General features: G+C 43.6%; 1 long non-coding RNA gene across 1 annotated transcript in view; it reads left to right on the forward strand.

Moving 5' to 3' along the window:
• Window positions 1–26,274, forward strand: part of LOC133251248 (uncharacterized) — a 52,256-nt gene that overhangs the window by 21,025 nt on the left and 4,957 nt on the right. The window contains exon 2 of the long non-coding RNA XR_009737545.1: window positions 864–25,655. This is a non-coding gene — a long non-coding RNA (uncharacterized LOC133251248). The remainder of the gene's footprint in view (window positions 1–863; window positions 25,656–26,274) is intronic.

Below are 26,274 nucleotides of genomic sequence, written 5' to 3' on the forward strand. Positions count from 1 at the left end.
TCGACTTTTGGAGTGTTAGCTGTGTGACGTGCGGTGGGGCATTGTCATGGAGAAGAATTGGGCCCACTCTGTGGATCGGTGCTGGCTGCAAGCCTTTCAGTTTTCAGTGCATCCCATTGATTTGCTGAGCATACTTCTCAGATGTAATGGTTTCGCTGGGATTCAGAAAGCTGTAGTGGATCAGTTCTGGCAGCAGACCACTAAACGTTTACCATGACATTTTTTTTCTTGCAAGTATGGCTTTGGGAAGTGCTTTGGAGCTTCTATTCAGTCCATCCACTGAGCTGGTCTTCAACAGTGCATATTTTGGAAAACAATACATAATAAATAATTTCATTGAGATTTCTGCTATTACAAGCCCATCTGGGCAAAGTATATACTATATTATACACACGTCAGTATATGTGTTACTATTGCATGACCTGAAGAGAGAAGTTACATTTTGGAAGCTCTCATTTGAGGTTCAGTAGGGAAGAAAGTAACCTTTTGCTAGAATAAGTAGAATAAGTAGAACACAAAAACATTTAGGAGCCTAAGCTTCCATCCGGGAGCAAGAGAAGGAGTAAACAAAGCAAGTAAAGCATCCTTTCCATTATCTCAGATCCCTAGACACATTGGGGGGATGAGAACAATTTTCCTGCTGGTGCTTTTATGTTGGGAGTAAATCCTTCCTCCTCAGCTAGGAGGGACACTGTGTCTCAGAGGTGGCCGAGGCCGTACAAAATGAGAGGTGAAGCATTTCAGCATCAGAACCAGAAAAGACAGAGATGTGCTGGACAATCACAGTCCACAAAAGGACTATGAAATGGATTTCACTGTTTGTGTTCATTCCAACTTGGCCAATTCTTTCTGTATTTTCTTAGAGTTTCCAAAAAGACAAGACAGTGTCACAAAATGATCCTCTTCTAAGCCACAGTGAAACAACACAGACAAGAGAACAAGGAAACAAAGAGAGGAGAGAATTTAATTTAAACTCATAATGATGGGAGATGGAAAAGAAATCCTTTTGCTGGTGTGATTACTTGGAAAGGCACTAATTTTGCTAAACAGACTTTTCTGATAGCACTCGGGAATGGCCTTGCACTTACTGTTCTACCGCAAGCCTCGAATAATGGAATTCTGTAGAATGAAAATTCTGGGGAGAGCTATCTAAATGCTATTTTACAGGGAAACATTGATTCCCCCCCCCCAAGTATTATCTTTTTTTAAAATTATCAAAGTTATACATATATGGGAGAAAATTCATAACTTACTGCAAAGCAAACAGAAAGTTTTAAACATTTTCTGTGATTCCATTACCCAGAGAAAACAGTCACTAATGACATTGCTGATGAGTGTGTGTGTAGATATACACAGTTCCTTGCTGTCTCTCCACAGCATCCCACTACATCAACTTCCTGCTTAGAGGCATGTGTATTGCTGCGTTTTTAAGAAACAATTTTAAACTATTATGCAAGCAAAGCTTTAAATGTAAAACTGAAATGATTCGCTCATTACTTCCTTCTGAAGAATTCCAACTACTGGAATTGTTTGCGTGTATGGCTTCCGTAAAATCTCTCTGTATAAAAATTACCTCATGGGTTCCTTTGGTGGTCCAGTGGTGAAGAGACTGACTGCCAGTGCATGGGACACGGGTTCGATCCCTGGTCCAGGAATATCCTACAAGCCTGTGCACCACAACTACTGAAGCTGCACCCACAGCCCGTGCTCCGCAACAAAGAAGCCACTGCAAGAAGTCCACACACCACAGCTAGAGCGTAGTCTCCACTTGCTGGAACTAGAGAAAAGCCTGAGCAGCGATGAAGACCCAGCACAGCCAAAAATAAGCAAACAAATTAATTAATGAAAAATGAATTACTTCATTTGACTTTTAAAACCATCTTCTGAGCTGCGTAGGCCCACTCTGACCATGGTTAAAAGTTTATCATACGGATGAGTAAACTGAAGCTGTTTAATGGAAAGCCACACTTGAACTGAGCTGTATCACCACAGATTCTGTGTGATTTTACAATAGCAAACAGCAGAGATACCCGTAGTATATCAAAGTGTTGTTGAGTGTAGCAGCTGTAATAAATTGACAAAATCAAAGTGAAAGTCGCTCAGTCGTGTCCGATTATTTGCAACCCCATGGACTATGCAGTCCATGGAATTCTCCAGGCCACAATAATGGAGTAGGTAGCCGTTCCCTTCTCCGGGGGATCTTCCCAACCCAGGGAATCTTCCCAACCCAGGGATCGAACCCAGGTCTCCTGCATTGCAGGCAGATTCTTTACCGCTGAGCCACCAGGGAAGCCCAATAAATTGACACACTCCATGTAAATGATTGTGTGGCAACATGCGGAGAGTGGCGTGGCTGGGTTTAATACAGATGCTCTGTGTTAGCTGCAGGCTTGGATCTGGAGAGGCTCCTGGAACTGAGTTTTTGTTTTTTTAACAAAAGCCACCATGTAGAGCCACTTTAAATTATCACAATTTTGCCTTCCCTGATGTCCCATTTTCCAGTTAGTTTTGCTGAATACATGCCCCTCCCCCTCCAGACCAGTCTATCTTTGGCCACTGGGCAAGGAGTAGACAGCACGAGGAGCTAATTGTGCCCCAGCTAATGAAACTGTGTACGAGCCCCCATGTCCTTGTCTACTGAAGTAAAATGCTGACTCAAGGAACTGATGAACCTATTTGCAGAGCAGCAATAGAGACACAGACTTGGAGAACAGACTTGCGGACACAGTGCGGGAAGGAGAAGGTGGGACAGATTGAGAGGAGCACTGGCATATTATACACCACCTCGTCTAGTCAAGGCTATGGTTTTTCCTGTGGTCATGTATGGATGTGAGAGTTGGACTGTGAAGAAGGCTGAGAGCCAAAGAATTGATGCTTTTGAACTGTGGTGTTGGAGAAGACTCTTGAGAGTCCCTTGGACTGCAAGGAGATCCAACCAGTCCATTCTGAAGGAGATCAGCCCTGGGTGTTCATTGGAAGGAGTGATGCTAAAGCTGAAACTCCAATACTTTGGCCACCTCATGCGAAGAGTTGACTCATTGGAAAAGACTCTGATGCTGGGAGGGATTGGGGGCAGGAGGAGAAGGGGACGACAGAGGATGAGATGGCTGGATGGCATCACTGACTCGATGGACGTGAGTCTGAGTGAACTCCGGGAGTTGGTGATGGACAGGGAGGCCTGGCGTGCTGCAATTCATGGGGTTGCAAAGAGTCAGACACGACTGAGCAACTGATCTGACTGATCTGATCTGATGTGTAAAACAGGCAGCTAGTGGGAAGCTGCTGCCTCGCACAGGGAGCTCAGCTCTGTGCTCTGTGATGGCTTTCAGGGGCCGGATGGGGAGCAGGGAGGCTCAAGTGGGAGAGGATACATGTATACCTTAGCTGATTCACTTCATTGTACAGTAGAAACCAACACAAGATTGTAAAGCAACTACACCCCAATAAAAAAGACAATGTATGTTAAAAAAAAAAGACATCCCTCTGGACCTGCCATGTTCCTCAAACAAAATAAGCAATAAAGTACATTTTAATAATCTTCAAAAGAAAAAAATGTTAAATATTTCAATTTTAATTTTAACCCAATACAAACTACTGCACTGAATACCAATATATCATTTAAGTGCGTAAATCTTATACATACAAAGTCCTACTCAACCTGGTGATATAGCTTAATAATTAACGGGAAGCCCTGTAAATACCTGGATGGATTTAATAACCTCATAAACACACAAGTTCCAGTCTACTAATGTCTAATATGGATACAATTACATATGCAATTATCTGCATCTGGTGAGAATGGTCTCTAAACAAAGAAGATTAAAAGGAGCTGACACCAGATGCACAAAAACTACGCCTTGTGTAACCCTGCCCCATGGGAAACGGCAGGGATGAAAGGGAAGCTGTAAGAGGAGGCTCAGCAGGTAGAGAACACACCTGACATGCAGGAGACACAGAAGACGCAGGTTCCATCCCAGGGCTGGGAAGATCCCCTGGAGAAGGAAATGGCAACCCACTCCAAGTTTCTTGCCTGGAGAATGTCATGGACAGAGGAGCCCAGTGGGCTACAGTCCATGGGGTCGCATAGAGTTGTACATGAACTGAGTCCAAGCACACACAAGAGGAAGTCTGAGTAAGCTAAATTAACTAATTAGTGCTGGCACACTGTATGTCAGCCACTTTGGCCTAAGATAAACTCATATCAGTAGAAATCCAGTGTGAAGCATGTTAAGGATTACCTCAAAATAAAGTTAAGTCCTAGTGAAGGTGTAAAAATCCATAGCTAAAAGAAAATAAGCTATGAAATAAAATTAACATGGTTAATTAACACAGCTATTAACATGTTACATATGACAGTTAAGAGAATCTTGACAGTTCTCAACACAAAGAAAATACTTTTCCTATTTATTTAATGCTGTATTTATATGATTGGATGTTCACTAAATTTTTTTTGTGGTAATCATTTCATCATATATGTAAGTCGATTTATTATGGTGTGTATATTTTAAAATTATACAGTCTGTATATGTCAAGTACATATCAATAAAAGTAGAAGACAAGTTTTTAAATTAAAAATAAAATAATAAAAATATATAAATAAGTTATGAAGCTGACTTTAACACTTCTGATTATACCAATGAAGATCCACACTGGGATTGTGCTTAGCCCTACATTAACATAATTATAACAACAAAATTATTCAGCAGAACAGGATGGGCATCAGCTTAAAAGTCAGAGAACTTGGCAGTGATTCACGCTTCTCTAGAGGAGCCTGTTTGATAATTGACAGACTCTGGTAAACCCCATCCTCAGGGAACCCTGGTGAAGAACAGCAGAAGGCATAATTACCATAATTATCAGATGTTCAGTCAAGGCATAGCCCATGGGAAGGGAAGATGGAGGCTACATTTTGTACCTCAGGAACATAACTTACACAAAAATTTTTAGGAAATACAAAAACCAAAGGATAATTTAATGGTAAATAAAGAATAGAGAGCTTGATTGAGCCATTAAGCACACATAGTCATCCCCTCCAATATCAATAACTTCATAACCATTAATAAGCCCCTAACTTACAAGAGGAGATAAGTCCTGACAAGATCAGCATCCTGGAAAGTGTGCTTGGATGGATCAAAGTGAAGCCTAGAGGAGATTTTAAATCTCAGAACACTTTGTGCTAAAACCAGACAAAACTTCCCACCAGATTCAACTCTAATAAGTAAATAAAAGACTCACTTAGCACCTCTGTGTAGAAGATAGAAATTTAAAGCTGGTGCTATGGACAAAATATCATAAAGGATGATGAAAGAAGTTAAATTTCCTGGAGCCAGAGGAGCTGCTTACGGACAGTTTACAAGAACTCATCCTATGATTTATGAGTAAAGCTAATAAGCCTTATAAGCCTGGTGATAGCTGGTTCCCAGAAAAGAACTTTAGTTCTACTTTAAATATTACTTAAAAATGTAACTTTTAACATAATTTTCAGTGTTATTTTAAAAGATATAAGTTTTTAGATACAGGTTTTTAGTTACAGGGTACAAATGTCTCTGGGCTTCCCTGGTGACTCAGTGGTAAAGAACTGCCTGCCAATGCAGGGGACTTGATGATCCCTGGGTTGGGAAGATCCCCTGGAGGAGGGCATGGCTACCCGCTCCAGTGTTCTTGCCTGGAGAATCTCCATGGTCAGAGGAGCCTGGAGGACCCTGAGTCCATGGGGTGGCAAAGAGTCGTACATGACTGGGCAACTAAACAGCAACAACAGATGTCTCTAGAGAATAAACATATACAATACCACAGTTAGTTTAAAAGCAGTTATCAATTAAGAAAGCATTCAGGGTCAACTGCACAATCACCTAAATACCAATAATAAATACATAAACTACTAATTAATACCAGGCTAATTTAATAACTATACAAGAATACACAGAAGAACTATACAAAAAAGATCTTAATGACCCAGATAACCACGATGTTGTGATCACTTACCTATAGCCAGACATCCGGGAGTCTGAAGCCAGGTGGGCCTTAGGAAGCATCACTATGAACAAAGCTAGTGGAGGTGATGGAATTCCAGCTGAGCTATTTCAAGTCCTAAAAGATGATGCTGTAAAGTGCTGCACTCAATAGGCCAGCAAATTTGGAAAACTCAGCAGTGGCCACAGGGCTGGAAAATGTCAGTTTTCATTCCAATCCCAAAGAAAGGCAATGCCAAAGAATGCTCAAACTACTGCACAATTGCACTCATTTCACATGCTATCAAAGTAATGCTCAAAATTCTCCAAGCCAGGCTTCAACAGTACGTGAACTATGAACTTCCAGATGTTAAAGCTGGATTTAGAAAAGGCAGAGGAACCAGAGAAACATCCGTTGGATCACAGAAAAAGCAAGAGGATTCCAGAAAAACATCTACTTCTTTTTTATTGATTAGGCCAAACTTTGACTGTGTGGATCACAACAAACTGTGGAAAATTCTGAAAGAGATGGGAATACCAGACCACCTTACCTGCCTCCTGAGAAATCTGTATTCAGGTCAAGAAGCAACACTTAAAACTGGACATGGAACAACAGACTGGTTCCAAACTGGGAAAGGAGTATGTCAAGGTTGTATATTGTCACCCTGCTTATTTAACTTCTATGCAGAGAACATCATATGAAATATTGAACTGGATGAAGCACAAGCTGGAATCAAGATTGTTGGGAGAAATATCAATAACCTCAGATATGCAGATGATACCATCTTTATGGCAGAAAGTGAAGAGGAACTGAAGAGCCTCTTGATGAAAGTGAAAGAGGGGAGTGAAAGAGCTGGCTTAAAACTCAACATTCAAAAAACAAAGATCATGGCATCTGGTCCCATCACTTCATGGCAAATAGATGGGGAAATAATGGAAACAGTGACAAACTATTTTCTTGGGCTCCAAAATCACTGCAGATGGTGGCTGCAGCCACGAAATTAAAAGATGCTTGCTCCTTGGAAGAAAAACTATGACCAATCTAGACAGCATATTAAAAAGCAGAAACATTACTTTGCCGACAAAGGTCTGTCTAGTTAAAGGTATGGTTTTTCCAGTGGTCATGTATGGATGTGAGAGTTGGACTGTAACGAAAGCTGAGCACCGAAGAACTGATGCTTTTGAACTGTGGTGTGGAGAAGACTCCTGAGAGTCTCCTGGACTGCAAGAAGATCAAACCAGTCAATCCTAAAGGAAATCAGTCCTGCATATTCATTGGAAGGACTGATGCTGAAGCTGAAGCTCCAATACTTTGGCCACCTGATGCGAAGAATGGACTCATAAGAAAAGACCATGATGTTGGGAAAAATTGAAGGCAGGAGGAGAAAGGGACAGACAGAGGGTGAGAAGGTTGGATGGCAGATGCCATCCATCGATGGACATGAGTCTGAGCAAGCTCTAAGAGTTGGTGATGGACAGGGAGACCTGGCGTGTTGCAGTCCATGGGGTTGCAAAGAGTTGGACAGGGCTGAGCGACTGAAGTGAACTGAACTTATTAATTAATAGAAGCAATACTGTTCATATTAGTAACAAGAAATGTTTCTCCTTGCATAAAGCTTATATCAGAATACATAAACCCACTAATAGTTAACAGTAAAAAAAACCTAAACCAATACCTAATTATTTATTAAAACAATTGTTAATCAGCATGTTACTGAAAGAGTACATGGGCTCTGGCTGCTTGCTGCTCAAAACCAACAAACAGGCCAGATTGGCAGAAAGGAAAGTGTGCGTATTTTAGATGCCGGAATTGTGGGGAACGGGGTGGGGGACGTCTGTCCAAAGACCGTTCCCACCACCGACAAGCAAGGGTTGAGCGCTCTTATAGATGAGGGCGGGGGGTAGGGGGTAGGAACAGAGGAGGGGGGACTACACGCAGAAACAGCACAGTCAGCTCTGACAGTCATCTAGAAATTGGTCATCGGGGTCTGACCAGCGTCATCTTGTTTCAAGTACAGTTAATCTTCAGTTCCAGGGTCAGTGTGTTCCCATTTTTTTGTGGCCAGTTTTCTGAACTGTGGCGGCTCCTGTCCTGGGTTCGGTCTGGTCATCATGTAGTTAATTTCTCCATCTGGTGTTTTGGTGTCTATAAGGCAGCTCACAGGATGTGGCTCAGAATATTATCTATAGACCTTGAGAAAGAACTAAAGGTCCTTGACCATGCTTAATGACAGCATTATTATTGTTTAGTCTCCTCTGACTGTTTTCCTTTGTTTCAGCATTTCTCACTTTTCTGATTAAACTTACTTTTTGACTAAAACTTCCACAGACAAAAGGCAGGCGGAGGACGTGGTGGGGGGTGGGGAGAACAACAGGGTCCTGCTCTGTTTCAAGCACAGACATACATTCAAGGAAAGATTAAAACAAGTGAACGAACTCAGCAATCACAAATCCTGCCTGTTTACCAAGAACTCTGCCTCTTGTAGTTCTGGTATCAGAGGCATGGCCTCTCTGGTGACATCTCTCTGTCACAGGATCCTGTCTGCAGACATGTATCATAGCCATATGTTCTCTGAATAAGGACTTGCAAGAATGGCCATGTATGGGTTTTACCAAATATTTTAATTAAAAATTTTGGTTTTTTAGATTTGTAATTTATTTATCATAATATTTGACAGGGGCTGGTCTGGCACATGGGATCATTTAGCTGTGGCATGTGGCATCTAGTTCTCTGACCAGAGAATGAATCTGGGGCCCCTGCATTGTAAGCACAGACTGTTAGCCACTGGACCACCAGGGAAGTCCCTACCATGACCTTTAATCACTGAAACTGACCTTCCTGGGAAGAGGTGGGAATAAAACAAGAGGAGAAGATCCTACAAAGCATTGGTTAATCCATTAATCCAAAATATAATCAAATTTTAAGGGAAAACATAACATGTCCTCTGCCTGCCTTCTGTCTGTAGAAAACCTTTACACTCCCAGGCTTCTCTGAGTTCCAAAGAGTACATTTAACAAGAGAAATGAGAAGAAGCAGAAAGGAAGGAAAACTGTTAAAGAAGACAAAACAATGACTTAGCCATTAAACAAAGTCAAGGACTTTGGGCTTCCCTCGTAGCTTGGTTGGTAAAGAATCTGCCTGCAATGCATGAGACCCAGGTTCGATTCCTGGGTAGGGAAGATCCACTGGAGAAGGAAATGGCAACCCACTCCAGTATTCTTGCCTGGAGAAACCCAGGGATAGAGGAGCCTGGCAGGCTACGGTCCATAGCGTTGCAATAGTCAGACGCAACTAAACCACCACCAAAGTCAAGGACCTATGTCCCTCTTCAAGGGCTGTAGATAATATTCTGAGCCACGACCTCTGAGCTGTCTTATACACTCTGAAACCCCCACCAGGTGGAGAAGTTGACTGCAGGCTCCACAAGCACGCATACTCCAGACTCGTTAGAACCAGAAGGTGATGATGCTAAGTCCTGATGACCTCACCACCAGCCAACCAGGACAAGGTCCCTGAGCAGATCACCCCCTCCTTAACCGTGGCTTTAAACTTCCCATGGAAGCCTTCAGGGAATGTGAGCCTTTTGAGCACGGCCTGCCCTGGACCCCTTGCTCAGCACCTGCAACACACGCTTCCTTTCCTTCCCCACAACACGGGCTTAGCGGACGGGGTTCACCTGCTGGGACCAGAATCTCAACTGGGGTTCAGGAACTGCACACCAAGGGCTATCGGTCATTTAGCAGAGCATAGAGCACAGCTGCCCCAAGGCGCCTGACCTCATATGAATGCAACAAGAGGAGACAAAGGATCACAGGTAAATCAGGGCAACACCCTCAACTAAGATGTCGGAAATCTCAGGGGAACAAGACACGTTACCAGAAAAGGAGAGAGAGGAGGTCTCCGAGTACACACGATCCTGATTTGTGCTGAGGGGTGAGACCCACACAACCCCAAGACCCTGCACCTGAGGTCACATGTGGACACTCTCGAAGGTGACCCTCCTCCCAGACCCTGTACCTGGGGTCACACGTCCACAGTCTCCAGGGTGATCCCCCTCCCCAGACATTGAAACTGGGGTCACATGTCCACAGGTAACCACAGGAATGGACCTTAAAGGATCATTTCTAAGAGAAGTCAGTCAGGCATAGGAAGACAATAGTGTGTGATGTACCTTTTAGGCAAAATATCAATAGACATACAAAGTATCAAATTTATAAGCCCAAAGGAACTCTGAGATTTCAAACACAAACAAAGGGTTCCAAGAAAAAGAAAAAAGAAAGGAATGCGAAGGATCTGAAAATGAATTAGGAGATCTGAACTAACACAGACATAGAAACCTGTATGTGTAATCAATAATTCCCAAGGATTAGCCTCTTCCTTTCTCCCTTCCTTCCTTCCTTTCCCACATACATGGGAACCTATACCTCTAACTTATACACAGAAATCTGTATCTCTAGGAGAGAATCCACAGAAATTATCTCCTACCTTCCTTTTTGAATGCACTGAAAACTGTATCTGAGATACATAATCCACCAGTACCTGATGCTCACCACTCTGTTTGACCTTCTATGGCAAAAAATCCAAAAAAGAATAGACGTATCTCATAGATACGTTATACCTGAATCAGGCGGCTGTATATGACAACAATCAGAACACTGCAAATAGACCATACTGCAGTATAACATCGGCATGATATTAAAGAGAAGGAAAGAGAAGCAGTGTCTACTGTATTCCCCCGACCTCCCTGACTGGACCTGCTACCCCATCCCTGGAGCCCAAGCAGACTTAGGTCCCATTGCTGGACTAGGGTTGGTTTGGCACAGCCTGGCAGGGCGCCTTTCATTGAACCCTTTTTAAACATCTACTGTCTGATATGTTCTGGCTTGGACCAGACTTCCCAGCAGGATCCAGCCCTCTAGGGACTAGGGAGCAAATATTATGAACCCTGAATATGCCCTCGTGCTGGGCCTTCCAACTCAAGCCTCCTTTCTGGAGTGCAGCCTCCTAGGCACAGAAGCACACTCAGCAGGGTGTGTGGACCCAGTAGTAATTAGTCTGGTATATGTGTGTGTGTGTGTGATGCTTTATGGGGGAAAAGTAGTGAAACACAAGCCCTTAGGTGTTTGCTCAGGTACAATTCACTCTAATTCACAGCCCAGGATGCTGACTTTCCCAGGAACCAGAGATGTGCTTTAAAAAGTGCAGTCGCCTGTAAACATTTCCTGTAACTACAACTTGACCAGAGAGGCTGACCAGCACCTCTAATTCACAAGCCTTGGGGTTTCTGTTAATGACAGCTGCCCACAGGAAATCTCCCAGGGTGGGGGTTGCAGAAATAAATTTCAAACACAGCAGAGTCTCAAGAAGTCAATTGCCACAGTAAATTTTCCTCACAAGGAAACAAGAAACAACAAAAGCAAACCTCCCTAATGCTGCAGGAATACCAATCAAAACAACAATGGCAAATCAAATCCCATCAGTCAGACTGGCCATCCTCACAAGTTTACAAACAATAAAAGCAGGAGAGAGTCGGCAGGTGAGGTAACCCCACCGCATGTTCAGTGGAAATGGACATTGACAATAGCCACTAGAAAGCACAGCCTCCGAATGTAAAAAAAAAAAAAAAAAATCTTGAGAGAGAGTCAGTCCTAGGATCAGACATTCCCACACCTGGGCGAATATCCTGAGAAAGTCATCATTCAATAAAAACATGTGCACCCCAACATTCACTGCAGCTTTGCTTGCGACAGCTAAAAGAGAACCTGCAAAGTGTCCACTGACAGATTAAAGGTTAAAGAAGGCGTGTTACTTATAGACAGTGGATCATTACTCAACCATGAAAAAGCACCATTGAAATTATGAAATTATGCCACTGTCGCTAAGAGGATGGACCTTGAAGAATCATACAATAAGTAAAATCAGTCAGACTGAGGAAGACAACAGTCTTTGATGTCCCTTGTTGCTGCTGCTGCTGCTGCTGCTGCTAAGTCGCTTCAGTCATGTCCAACTCTGTGCGACCCCATAGACGAAAGCCCACCAGGCTCCCCCGTCCCTGGGATTCTCCAGGCAAGAACACTGGAGTGGTTTGCCATTTCCTTCTCCAATGCATGAGAGTGAAAAGTGAAAGTGAAGTCACTCAGTCGTGTCTGACTCCTAGTGACCCCATGGACTGCAGCCTACCAGGCTCCTCCGTCCATGGGATTTTCCAGGCAAGAGTACTGGAGTGGGTTGCCGTTGCCTTCTCCGAAGTCCCTTGTAGGAAAAACTTAAAAAGAGATACAAAGGAACTAAGTTTCAACCCAAAAAGAGACTCAGAATTCAAACACAGAGGGTTCCAGTAAAAAAAAAAAAAAAAAGAAAGGGCAGGGATGACTTTGGAGGTAGGGACTTACGTATACACAGAAATCTGTATTCGTAATAGATAATCCAAAAGGATTATCCCTTTCCTTCCTTCCTTATATACCCAGAAATCTGTAGCTGTCATAGATGCTCAAGAAGGACCTGATGTTCAGCAAGTAGAACTTAGCTTGAGCTTCTGCCATAACTTCTATGGCAAAAGAATCCAAAAAGGAACAGACACGCTGTATGTATATGTTGTAACTGAATCAGGTGGTTGTACACTAACAGCAAGCACAAAACTGCAGATCGACTGTACTCTGACATGGCTTCAGCATGAGATTAAATAAAAAGAAAAAAATCAATGCCCAGTTTATTCCCTTCAACCTCCCTAATTTGGGCTGCTATCCCATCCCTGGAGCCTAAGCAGGCTTGTGTCTCATGTTTGGACTGGGGTGGGGTCAGGAATATAGCCAAAATATTTTTTAAAATGGGTAACTCTGTGATTTTGACCCCATAAAGTACAATAGACAAGACTGGGAATCAAGCTAATTGTAGAAGCACAGTTGAATTGATACAGACGGTGGGGTACATGTACACAATGCAATATTTCTCAACCATAAAGAAGGAGGAAATAATGCCAAGGCCGGCCACAGGAGAGAAAGTAGAGATGATCATTCCAAGTGAAGTAAAGGACACAGGAAGAGACAAGTATCAGTATCATACGATATCACCTCTGCTGCTGCTGCTGAGTTGCTTCAGTCGTGTCCGACTCTGTGTGACCCCATAGACAGCAGCCCACCAGGCTCCCCTGTCCCTGGGATTCTCCAGGCAAGAACACTGGAGTGGGTTGCCATTTCCATCTCCAATGCATGAAAGTGAAAAAAATAAAGTGAAGTCGCTCAGTCATGTTCAACTCCTAGCGACCCTATGGATTGCAGCCCACCAGGCCCTTCGGTCCATGGGATTTTCCAGGCAAGAGTACTGGAGTGGGTTGCCATTGTCTTCTCTGGATATCACCTCTAGGTGTAATCTAAAGATGAATACCATTGAACTTCTTGCCTGGAGACAGAGCCTCACAGACTTAGAAAAGAAATTTCGAATCACCAAGATATAAAGATGTGTGGCATGAAGAAATGAGTTGCTTCAGACTAATATATGCACATTACTATTTATAAAGTAAATGACCAGGACCCCACTGTATAACACAAGGACACTTACCCCACACTCTGTAATAACCTATATGGAAAAAGCTCAATATGTATTAGTAGAAGTGAAACTAGTTGTGGTAGAAGGAAAAAAAAAACCACCCACAAGACTGTAATTCACCTATACACTCCAGTTCAAACGATGAGATAAAAACAGCAAAAGCAAAAAAGAAGTGCTGACTCAGTTTCCCTCAGGACATAGTGACCTGGGCTGGTGTCACATCCCTGGAGCCTGATTAGCTTGGGTCCGAAAGCTGGAGGGTCCTGCGGCTGAGGGAGCTGGGAGGATGTGGCAGGCAGTGGGCCTACACAATGATCCTGGAGTGCCTGTTGCCCTCCAGATGTAGGTGGGATAACTTAAGGGACTGGAAGTAACAGCCCCTTAAATATATATATATATATATATATATATACATATATACACACACACACACATTAATATGTATCTAATAGTACTTACTGAATAGCATAGTGAAGTTTACTGAACACACTGTGATCATTTATATGTGAAAAAGAAACAAAAAATAGTCAAAAGTCTATGTATTAATATAACTGAATCGAGTTCCTGTACATCTGAAACAAACACAACATTAGAAATCAATTATATTCCAATAGAAAACAAGGAAATTACAGTTAAAAAAAAAAAAAAAAGAGTGCTGCATGAAGACGTGCTGCCCCCTTGTGGCCAGTAGCGTGTAACAGCACCATGAAGAGCAGGCCTGCTGGGCATTTAACATTCACAAGGATTCAAGGTCTGTAAGTTGTCAACTAAAATATATAGCTATAACCTGAAAGTTTCATAACCTGAAAGTCCATTCTAAAGGAGATCAGTCCTGGGTGTTTATTGGAAGGACTGATGCTGAAGCTGAAACTCCAGTACTTTGGCCACCTCATGTGAAGAGTTGACTCATTGGAAAAGACTGATGCTGGCAGGGATTGGGGGCAGGAGGAGAAGGGGACGACAGAGGATGAGATGGCTGGATGGCATCACCGACTCGATGGACATGAGTTTGAGTAAGCTCTGGGAGTTGGTGATGGACAGGGAGGCCTGGCATGCTGCGATTCATGGGGTCACAAAGAGTCGGACATGACTGAGCGACTGAACTGAACTGAACCTGAAAGTAGAAAGCTATTTTACTTGGTGGGAATGTTTACAACTCCAAGCCTGGGAGACAGCATCTCAGTAGCTCTGAGAAGACTGCTCCAAGGAGGCAGGAGGGGGAGTCAGGCTATATACAAGTTTGCAACAAAGGGAGCAGGCAGTCTGAACAGCAAAGATCAGATATCAAGTTAAGGAATTTAGCATTCTGTGTATGGGAAGATGAAAGCCTCTGGACTCGCTGCACTCACTCATTCCTTATGCGCCTCAGCTGTCTGGGACCAATTGTTCACCTTGCTTCTTGCAGTCCCCCAGCTCCTCAGCAATCATCAGCATCCACTGGATCGCAGTTTGAGGAGCCCTCATTCACATTTGGAGGCCAGAAATTGCTGATGGCTGTGACATTTCTTGTTTATTAATATGGCAGGAGATATTTTCATTTCACAAAGTAAAGAACACCTGCCCTCCTAAGGCATGAAGAAACGCCTTAGGGATGGTCATAGGAAAAGAATTCAAAACAAGGCAGGCAATAATGAAGCCAATTTCAAGAAGTTTAACTCACACCCTTTAAAATAATCACAAGAAAAGATGTCAACACCACTATTTATTAGAGAAATACAAAGCTAAACTACAGCGAGGTATCACATCACACCAGTCAGAATGGCCACGGCCAAACACTATAACAACAGTAACTGCTGGAGAGGGTGTGGAAACAAGGGAACCCTCCTCCACCGATGCTTGGGATGTAAATTGGTAACAGCCACTGTGGAGGCCATTGTGAAGCTTCCTTTAGCCATGGAAATGAGAATGGGGTTAGAATACTCCTTAACACCACGTGCAAAAATAAACTCCAAACAGATTTTAAAAATCTAATTGTAAGGATGGATACTATGGAATTCTTGAGAAAAATATAAACAGAACACAATTTGACATGAATGCAGCAAGTTCTTTGTGGATCCACCTCTTAGAAGAATGAAAAATAAACCACAAATCAGAAAATGGGACCAAGTTAACCGTAAAAGTTTTGCATACCAAAAGAAAACCCTCGAGGAAGGACAAGGACAACCCTCAGAATAGGAAGAAATATTTGCAAAAGAAGAAACTCACAAGGAATTCACCTCCAAAACAAACAGCTCATGCGGCTCAATATCAAAAATACATACAAACCAAGAAAAAAAAAAATGGGCCAAAGATTGAAATGGATATTTCTCCTAGGAAAGCCTACAGATAGCAGATAGGCACGTAAAAATATGCTTAGCCTCACTAATGACTAGAGAAATGCAAATCAAAAGTCCAATGAGGTAAGCACTCATATTCATCAGACTGGTGATCTCAAAACATCTTAAAGAATAATGCTAGAGAGGGTGTGGAGAGAAAGTGCTCTTGCACGCTATTCACAGCATACTTAGGAGAATGCATGGAGGACCACTTAAAAATAACACAGAAGTGTTGCTGGCCAAAATCTTAGCTTTCTCTGTCCACCGAAGCTGAATAAAAAAATAAGGTGACAGAGCTTGGAGGAAACAGAAAGGTGGCTTTAATCCTCAGCCAGTGGACAGGGCAACCCAGAAGGCTAATGCCCCAAGAACTGTGCCCTGCACCCGCCATGAGGCGTCTAGGGGCTCATATAGGGCAAGGCTCCCAGTAAGGGGCTGGTGATGAGGAACAATTGTTAGAATCTTCTCAAAAACAGTCATAGGCTGGCATCAGTAACCCGGCAATTGAGGCTGGCAGTTCGTTGGCTCTGCAGCCTTCTTTCTGATGTGTAACCACAAGGGGAAGGTGTCGTAAGGGTAAGCAACGGACAGTAGGTGTGAAGCGCCGCTCCTGCAGAGTTAGGGAGCAGAAAAACTAAGTTACGGACATGCAGAGTTAGGAGCCGCTAAAGTAAAAAGGAAAAAAACAAAACTAGGAATGCTCAAGTGAAAGTGAAACACGACTGAGCGACTTCACTTTCACTTTTCACTTTCATGCACTGGAGGAGGAAATGGCAACCCACTCCAGTGTTCTTGCCTAGAGAATCCCAGGGACTGAGGGGCCTGGTGGGCTGCCGTCTATGGGGTCGCACAGAGTCGGACACGACTGAAGCGACTTAGCAGCAGCAGCAGCAGGAATGCTCAGGCCTGCTCACTGTTCTCTTTATCTTCTTTGGTCTCAGGAAAGAAAATTAAAAAAACTCACTCTTTTTTTCTCTCTTTTTTTTTCTCCTTTTCACTGCAACAAATTCCCCCATCATTTTATTTCCTCCAAATCAATGGAGAAAGGGAAAGAGGTGTTGTTCTTGTTGTCTGGCTGAAGACAAACCCTCAGTTTTGCTCTGTTTGACAATCACCAGCTGTTAAGCCCAGGGGCCCATCTATCTCCTACTTCAAATTTTTCTTGAGAGACATGAACCCCAAGAAATCTTTATTGAGGTGATGAGGGACAGATGGTAATCTTTTGTAACTTCTTCAATGCTGACATGGGACTCATAGACCCTATCTAATCAGGGTCACGGAGCTCTTGCCCTGTGTTATTAAGGGGCCCCAGAGTGACTTTTGTGGTTATTCCCACAGGATCTGTTTGGAGGAGTGGCTGTAATCTCTTTGGGGGTGTGGGTTTTCTCTCCACATCATTATTATCTTGATGTAACTGTTGTCATCTGGAGGAGACAAGTCTTAACAGATAGTTTAAGAAAACAGAGGTCATAGATCAGTAAAAGAGTTATTGTAACTAGGGGTCAAAGAAGGAGTAAGAACCAAGTTACATTTGATGATGATTTTGGTCGTGGTCCAGATAGGGTCAGTGCTTGGGTCATCCTGTCCAAATGGATGGAGCCATTCGGACTCAGAAATAGTCGGAGGAATGACAACTTGAACATTAATAGACAAATTAGAAAAAATTAAGCCTGAATCCTAATTTAAACTTAAAACTTTGAGGGGACTTGTAGCCAGGTGGCCAATTGTCTAGGTTTATCTGCATAGGTCTTAACCTTCAAGGGATTCCCTGGTGGCTCAGAAGGTAAAGCGTTGCCCGCAATGCGGGAGACCCAGGTTCGATCCCTGGGTTGGGAAGATCCCCTGGCGAAGGAAATGGCAGCCTACTCCAGTACTCTTACCTAGAAAATTCCATGGACGGAGGAGCCTGGTGGGCTACAGTCCATGGGGTCGCAAAGAGTTGGACACGACTGAGTGACTTCACTTTCTTTTCTTTAACCTTCAATGTGGCTATTGGTCATTACACATTTTTTTTTTCTTGTCAACATATGACCCGGAGCAATTTCCTTGTCTAAATGTATAACAGTTACAAGGAGAGACCTTTAAAAAGTAAGGTTGTAGTCATCTGCTGCTAGCAGACTTGGTTTTCAGAATGGCTGCTGCTGCTACATTGCTTCAGTCGTGTCCGACTCTGTGCAACCCCAGAGACGGCAGCCCACCAGGCCCTCCCGTCCCCGGAATTCTCCAGGCAAGAACACTGGAGTGGGTTGCCATTTCCTTCTCCAATGCATGAAAGTGAAAAGTGAAAGTGAAGTCGCTCAGTTGTGTCCAACTCTTTGTGACCCCATGGACTGCAGCCTACCAGGGCTAATCTATGGGATTTTCCAGACAAGAGTACTGGAGTGGGGTGCCATTGCCTTCTCCGCATGCAGAGCTAGAAGGGACTAAAGTTAAACAAACAAACAAGGAATGTTCAGGTCTGCTCACTGTTCTATCTTCTCTATTCTCAGGAAGGGGAAACACAAAAACTCATTTCTCTTTTTTTTTCTTTTCACTGCAACAAATTCCTTTTTTTTCCCCTTTTCACTGCAACACAAGTACTTTAGGACCCAGCAGTCCCAGACTTGGGCTTAAACCCATAGAAAATGAAAAATTTTAAAGACATGGGAACCCCTAAAATCTTGGCCCAACAACGTACAGTAGTCAAGTCTGGGAAGCAAGATAAATGTAGAAATTGCAGAAGAATGGAAATATAAGATGGGGCACAGGTACACAATGCAATATTTCTCAACGATAAGGAAGTAGGAAATAATGCCATCCAGCCATAGGAAATAAAGTAGAGATGATCATTCCAAGTGAAGTAAGGGAGACAGAGAGAGAAGTATTATATGATATCCCCTCTAGGTGTAATCTAAAAATGGATACAAATGAAGTTCTTTCCCAAAGAAACACAGCCTAATGGATTTAGAAAAGAAACTTCTGGTCACCAAGAAAATCAAGTTGCATGAGATGGAAAAGGGAAAAAAAAAAAACCCACAAGATTGTAATTCACCTGTATACTCCAGTTCAAATCGTAGGGCAAAAACAGAAAAATACAGAAAAAGAAATGCTGGTTCTATTCCCCTCAGGCCGTAGTGACCTGGGCTGGTGTCACATCCCTGGAGCCTGACTGACTCGGGTACCAAGGCTGGAGTGTCCTGGGGCTGAGGGAGCCGGGAGCATGTGGCAGGCAGCGTGCCTCCACAAGGGACCTGGAGTACTTCTTGCCCTCTGCAGAGCCCCCAAACTTCAGAAATAAGTGGGAGAAGTTAAGAGTTTGGAATTAACATATACACAGTAAAATATATAAAATAGATGATCAAAAAGTAACTACTGAATAGCATAGGAAAGTTGATGAACACACCGCAATCACCTATACATGAAAATGAACCCAAACAGAATAAATAAACATCTATGCATAACTGAATCATGTATCTGTACAACTGAAACAAACACATCCGAAATCAACAATATTCCAACATAAATAACAAGGAAATTACAGGGGGGAAAAGAACAGTGGAACATGAAGCAGGGCTGCTCCTTTGTGGAGCATGCTCCTTTTAATTTAACGACACCATGAAAGGCAGTGCCGCTGGGCATTCAATATGCACAAGGATCAAGGGGCTGTAAGTAACAAATACCCGCTTTCAAGAAATGTCCTGGGTGTCACTGAAGAAAAATTCAAAACAGGGCAGGCATTCAGGTGGCCAGTTTCAAGAGATAAGTTTAACTCACACCCTTTAAAAGAATCACATGCAAAGATGTCAACCTTACTAAATATTAGGGACATGCAAATCAAAACTACAATGAGGTATTTCCTCACACGGTTCACAGTGACCATTGTCCAAAAGTTGACAATAAATGCTGGAGAAAGTGCGGAAAAAGGGAACCCTCCCACACTGCTAGTGAAAAGATTACGGCCACTATGAAGAACAGGGTGCAGGGTTTTTTAAGAAATGGTCATGAGAATGAAATTAGAACACTGCCTAACAGCATACACTAAAATAAACTCCAAATAGATTAGAGAGCTAAATAAAAGGACAGATAATATGAAACTCTTAAGGGAAAAAGCAGAACATACTTTGACATAAAATGTGGCAAGTTTTTCTTGACCCACCTCTTAGAATCATGAAAAATAAAACAAAAATAAATAAATGGTACCTAACTTCTCTTAAAAGTGCTAGCATAGCAGAGGAAACCATAAACACGACAAAAAGACAAACCTCATAATGGAACTAACATGTGCAAACAAAGACACCCACGAGGAATTTATCTCCAAAACACAAACAGCTTATGCACCTCGAAATCCAAGAAACATCCAGTCAAATGGGGCACAAGATTTAAATGGACCTTCCCCTACAGAAGACATAGAGATGGCCATGAAGCACATGAGAAGATGCTCAGCATCTGTAAGTATTAGAGCTGTGGATCAGAAGTAAAACAGGGCATCATCTTACACAGGTCAGAAAGGTCATCATAGAAAGTCTACAACAATAAATGCTGGAGAGCGAATGGAAGAAAAGAACCCTCCTAGCTGTCGGTGGTCACGAAATCCACAAAGGAGAACAGCACAAAGGGTCATGAAAACTGAGCAGAGAAGCCACAGGCACAGCAGTCCCATTCCTGGGCGCAGATCCAGGGAAAACCATCACTTTACAGGACAGGCGCACCCCGATGTTCATGGCAGTATTATGTACAAGAGTCACGACATGGATGAAGCCTCAGTGGGTAAGGACAGACGAATGGGTAAACGAGATGGGGCACACACACACAGAGCAATGTTGCTCAGCCATAAAAAGGGTGACATTACGCCATGTGCAGCCACAAGGAAGGAAGTAGAGACATCACACCAAGTGAAGTAAGTAAGACAAAGGAAGGCAACTATCATATGGTATCTCTTGGAGGTGGATGCTAAAACTGGATACAAATGAACTTCTTTACCAAACAGAACCGGCCTCACAACATAGCAAAGTGCCTATGGTTACCAAAAGGAAAAGGTGGTGGGCAAAGGAAATGAGAAGGTGGAGATGAACATACACACACGACTCTTTGTAAAATAATCAACAAAAACCCACTATGGGATGAGGACTCCTAATCAACACTGCATAAACTATATGGGAAGAGAACCAAAAAAAGGACATGTACACAGCTATGCTTAAGTGAATCGTGTTGCTGTCCACCTGAAACAAACAAACAAACACACCCTACAACATTGTAAGTCACTCTGCTGCTGCTGCTGCTGCTAAGTCGCTTCAGTCGTGTCCGACTCTGTGTGACCCCATAGACAGCAGCCCGCCAGGCTCCCCCGTCCCTGGGATTCTCCAGGCAAGAACACTGGAGTGGGTTGCCATTTCCTTCTCCAAAGCATGAAAGTGAAAAGTGAAAGTGAAGTCGCTCAGTTGTGTCTGACTCCCAGCGACCCCATGGACGGCAGCCTACCAGGCTCCTCTGTCCATGGGATTTTCCAGGCAAGAGTACTGGAGTGGGGTGCCATTGCCTTCTCCACCAATACAAAATACAAGTTACAAAAAGAGAATGCTGACTCTCTTCCCTTCAGGCCTTAGTGACCTGGGCTGCTGTCACATCCCTAAAGCCTGGGCAGGCTTGGGTCCCATGGATGGACCGTCTTGGGACTGAGGAAGGTGGGGAGGACATGCCTGTCAATGAGCCCTTCCCCATGGACCTGGTGTACCTGTTCCCCTCTGCACCAGCCCACAATCTCCAGATCCAGGCGGGTCCTCCTACAGGGAAACTACACCTACTGCACCCACAGGATGTGGAGCTTCTGGGCTGGAAGAGATGTGAAAAGCCCCTTGGGTTCCATGTTTCCAGGTGATGGGGTTCCCACCTCCAGCCTCCTTCCTTAGGGTCACCCCACCTATAATGAAAGCACCCACCACAGAGTGGTGTTGCAGGAACTGGGATGTCTCCAGGGGAAAGGGGTAAGGGAGGAAGAAGGAATGGGACACAAGCCTTGGGTGTTTCTTCTGGCACATGCCACTCTAACTGACAATCCAGGAACAGGACTTTCCCTAAGGCTCTGGTTCCCCCGGTAACCAGGGAGGGGCCCAAAGGCATGCTGCCGCCTCGTGGCCATTTCCCACAACAATAACTGAAACCTTTGCTCACGGGCACTTAGTCACTAGGCCTGTGGGCTGTAAGGAAAAAACACCTGCCCTCAAGAGGTGTCCTAGGGGAGGTCAACAGAAAAAAATAAAAAACAGAGCAGGCGTTCAAGAAGCCAATTTGAATAAGTAAGTTTAACTCACACTGTTTAAAAAAATCACATGTAAAGATGTCAACATCACTAAACGTGAGAGAAACGCAAATCAAAACTTCAAGGAGGTATCACCTCACACCAGTCACAATGGCCACAGGAGGCAACTACAAACAATAAATGCTGGAGAGGGTGTGGAGCGAAGGGAACCCTCCTACACTGATGCTGGGAATGGAAACTGGGAGCAGCCACGGCGGAGGACACAGGGCAGTTCCTTAGCAGTGAAAATGAGAAGGAGATTAGAATGCTCCCTAACACCAGACACAAAAATAAACTCAGAATAGGTTAAAGACCTAAATAAAAGGACAAAACCATGAAACTCTTGAGGAAAAGAGTACACATCTTGACATAAAATGCAGCAAGTTCTTTTCTGATCCACCTCATAGAATCATGAAAAGAAATAAAAAATAAACAAATGGGACCTAATAAACATTAAAACCATCTGCACAGCAAAGGAAACCATCAGTGAAAGAAAAAGACAACCCTCAGAATGGAAAAAAATTCTTGCAAACAAAGACACCTATAGGGAATTTCTCTTCAACACATACAAACCACTAGTACAGCAATGGCACCCCACTCCAGTGCTCCTGCCTGGAAAATCCCACGGACGGAGGAGCCTGGTGGGCTGCAGTCCATGGGGTCGCTAGAGTCGGACAGGACTGAGCGACTTCACTTTCACTTTTCACTCTCATGCATTGGAGAAGGAAATGGCAACCCACTCCAGTGTTTTTGCCTGGAGAATCCCAGGGACAGGGATGCCTGGTGGGCTGTCGTCTATGGGGTCGCACAGAGTCGGACACTACTGAAGTGACTTAGCAGCAGTACAGCTCAATACCAAAAAACCAACAACCCAATAAAAAGTCGGCCAAAGAATAAATGCACATTTCTCCAAAGAAGTCATAGAGATGGCCATAAAGCACATGAAACGATGCTCAGCACCACTAGTTCTTAGAGAAAGGCAAATCAAATGTACAGTGAGGTATCAACTCACATTGATCAGAATGACCACATCGAAAATCCTACAACAATCAAGCCTGCAGAGGGTGTGGAGAAAAGGGACCCCTCCTACACTGTTGGGGGGAATGTAAGTCAGTATACCCACTAGGCAGAACATTATGGAAGTTTTTGAAAAACTAAACACAGAAGTACCCAGTGACCCAGCAATCCCATACCTAGGCACAGATCCAGAGGAAAACAAAATTTAACAAGACACCTGCACCAAAAGATCATGGCAGCACTAGGTACAATAACCAAGACACGGAAGTAATGCAAGGGTACAGGACAGATGAATGAAGGCAGAAAATGGGGTACATGTACACAGTGCAATATTACTCAGACGTAAAGAAGGATGAAATAATGCCGGGAAGAAACTAGAGATGATCATACCAAGTGAAGTAAGTGAGACAGACAAAGACAAGTTATAGGATGTTACTTTCTGTGGAATCTAAATATGGATACAAATAAACTTCTTTACAAAAGAGAAACAGCCTCATAGAAAACAAACTCATGGTTACCAAAAAATAAAGGCGGAGGGACAGGGAATAATTAGCTGGTTCAGATCAATATATACACCTTAAAACAGATGCTAAAGGGCTCATAATAGTCACAAGTCCGAGAAGGCTTGTAAGTGACAGTCTGAGAGGGCAGGTAAATGACACCTGCCCTCAAGAAATGTCCTGTGGTAAATCATTGGGAAAAACAAATTCCAAACAGGACCAACTTTCAGGAAGCCAGATTGAAGAGGTAAATTGTTCTCACAAGATGTAAAATAAAAATAAAAGCACATGGAAAGACAGTCCACATCAGTAATTATTAAATCAACACCAAACAAAACTACAAGGTGATGCCTCGCATACACTGGCCACGATGGTCATCGTCGAAAAGATCTCAGAGTAATTACTGCAGAGAATGTACAGAAAAGAAAATCCTCCCTCAGTCTCGGTGGGAATGTAAACGGTAAAGCCATGATGGAAAACAGCACGGAGATTCCTTGAAACACTAAACACAGAAGTATCATATGATCTGCAATCCCATTCCTCACTTAGGTCCAGAGAAAATCGCCATTCAAAATGACACGTGCACCTTGATTTTCAGGGCAGCACTACTGCAATAGCCAAGACACAGAATCCACCAACATGTCCATTGACCGAAAAATGAAGACTATGCGGAACATCTGTACGCTGGAATGCTGCTCAGCCATGAAACAGAACAAAATAAGGATATCGGCAGCAGCCTGGATATACCAAGAAATTATCATACTATAAATACTTTTCAGAGAGAAAAGGACAAATATCCTAAGATATCACATACAGGTGGAATCTATAAGTTCATACCAATGAACTAAGTACAAAATAGAAACAGACTCATAGACTGAGAAAATCAAATTATGATTATTGAAGGAAAGTTAGAAGGGACACATAAATTAAGAGTTTGGGATGAAAATATACACACTAATATACACCAAGTGGATAAATAAAAAGGACCTACTGAATAGAACTGGGGACTCTACTGAACAAACTGTAATAACCTATATGAGGAAAAAAAAAACCAGAGAAAGGATACACATCTATGCATAACTGAATCAAGTTCATGTACACCTAAAACAAACATAACATTGGAAACCAACTCTACCCCAATATAAAACAATAATAAATTACCAAATAAATTACATGAACTCGGTCTAGAGGACACCAGACAGTGGTGACGCTATGAATTAGATATATGACATGCTACGATATTAATACGACACCACCGAAGGTTTTCTTTCACTCAGTGGAATGCACAGCAGCAACTCGCGCAAAGGTGCCTACCACATGTGAATGCGACAACATGGAGAGCAGAAAAAGGACCACAGGTTAGTCATGGGGACAAGACACACTGAGGTAAAGAGCATATATGAGGTCTCTGGGTACAGGATCTGGACCCACGTGGATGGGGGGAGACCCACACAATCCCCAGGCCCTGCACCTGGGGTCACACGTCCACAGTCTCCAGGGTGACCCCCCTCCCCAGACCCTGTGCCTGGGGTCACACGTCCACAGTCTCCAGGGTGACCCCCCTCCCCAGACCCTGTGCCTGGGGTCACACGTCCACAGTCTCTAGGGTGATCCCCCCTCCCAGACCCTGCACCTGGGGTGGCAAGACCCTTGGTTAGGACACCAGGTCTCTGCTGGTTGGGTCCCTGTGGTGGAAACAAGTGAGCTCCTATAACCTCATGACTTGGTAGATAGGAGTGTCGGGTCAGTCTCCTTCCCCTACACCTGTCCCAGAGAAGTCCTCCTCTCTTCTCTCTGGTTCTATGAGATAGTAACTGTTTTTACAGCTGTCATGATAATGTTGAACACACTACCTTGGTTCTGGCAGTCTCAGTCTTTTCTTGTCCAGCTGAAGTGCTGTGAAAACACATCAGATGCTGAGCTGGAAGACGAGGGACAGGTCTGGTCTCTGTTGAGTATGGACAGTCTACTGGAAGGAGATAACAGCAGCAACCTCACCTGCTGCCCACTGGCTTTTTGCCTGATCCATGTGCTCTGCAATCAATTGCCCAGGTAAACCTGCTCTCTTCTTGTCATGCTCATGCTGGTGAATTGGAATAATCACCAGGTGGCTCACCTGAGGAGTCTCCAGGAGACCCAGGGATGGAGAATCTTGCAGGGGGTAAAGAGGGAATAGGCACAGGTCTGTATAAAATGATATTGTAAAGCATTAATTCCTAACATGAGTGAAGCTCACATGTATTCTTTCCTTTTTTTTAGTTTTGTGTGTATGGTCTCCCTCTGCACATGATTCTGACCCACACAGATGGGGTGAGACTCACAGAGTCCCTAGACACCCCCACCTGGGGTCACACGTCCCCTTAGTCAGGACACCATGGCTGTGGTCGGCGGGCCCCCAACGTGTAAACAAGCCAGGTCCATATAGTCAAAGCTATGGTTTTTCCAATAGTCATGAATGGATGTGAGAGTTGGACCATAAAGAAAGCTGAGTGCCGAAGAATTGATGTTTTTGAATTGTGGTGCTGGAGAAGACTCTTGAGAGTCCCTTGGACTGCAAGGAGACCAGTCCATCCTAAAGGAAATCAGTCCTGGGTGTTCAATGGAAGGACTGATGCTGAAGCTGAAGCTACAATATTTTGGCCACCTGATGGGAAAAGCTGCCTCATTGGAA

The sequence above is a fragment of the Bos javanicus genome, chromosome 7 (genome assembly GCF_032452875.1).
Source record: "Bos javanicus breed banteng chromosome 7, ARS-OSU_banteng_1.0, whole genome shotgun sequence".
Taxonomy (NCBI): Eukaryota; Metazoa; Chordata; class Mammalia; order Artiodactyla; family Bovidae; genus Bos; species Bos javanicus.